At 34.5% G+C, this 724-nt stretch overlaps 1 non-coding gene across 1 annotated transcript; it reads right to left on the bottom strand.

Annotated features, from left to right (window-relative positions):
- Positions 1-208: 208 nt before the first annotated feature.
- LOC122696695 lies at positions 209-315 on the bottom strand. Its single transcript, XR_006341825.1, has one exon. It is a non-coding gene; the product is annotated as a U6 spliceosomal RNA (small nuclear RNA).
- Positions 316-724: the final 409 nt, after the last annotated feature.

The raw sequence follows: 724 nt of genomic DNA, 5'->3' as shown, positions 1-724 counted from the left end.
CCTCTATTACTCCTTTATTACTGCTTAATTTCCACTTTCATTCTCATATATTTTTACTATTTAAAAAATTCTTTTTTTTCTTTCTTTTATTTTCTTTTAAAGTCCTCTATTACTCCCCTATTACTCCTTAATTTTCATTCTCATTTCACTATAACCTTGCAAAAAAAAAAAAAAAAAGACCCTATTTTTATTTATTTATTTATTTTTTTAAAATATGGAACGCTTCACGAATTTGCGTGTCATCCTTGTGCAGGGGCCATGCTAATCTTCTCTGTATCGTTCCAATTTTAGTATATGTGCTGCCGAAGCGAGCACAAAAGACCCTATTTTTAAAGTGAACTTCACATATATTTCTTAAATTTTTTGTGTCTTTGTTTTTAATATTGTATTTTTAAGAGTCTAACCTCTACTCTAGATTTTTAATTTTTGTTGTTCAGTATTTGATATCAATTTTGGACATTTAAGATTCCAATATTCAGTACCCATTTTTACTCAGGAGTGTGATGATTACTCTTTCCCCCTTTTGACTCGCCTTTTTCCCCCCCAGATCACCTCTATTTCCTCCCTCCCCCTTCTCTTCTCAATCCAATTCTGTGAATCTCTGTGGGTGTTCTGGGCTACAGAGAACACCTAGGGAACAGAGCACTGCATAAATCTGTCTCTCTCCGCTTAAATCCCCTTTTTTCTCCCCCTGCTCATCTCTATCTACTCCCTCCCTCTCCTC

Source organism: Cervus elaphus, chromosome 6 (assembly GCF_910594005.1).
Source record: "Cervus elaphus chromosome 6, mCerEla1.1, whole genome shotgun sequence".
NCBI classification, from domain to species: domain Eukaryota; kingdom Metazoa; phylum Chordata; class Mammalia; order Artiodactyla; family Cervidae; genus Cervus; species Cervus elaphus.
This window is presented reverse-complemented; position numbering and strand designations above follow the sequence as displayed.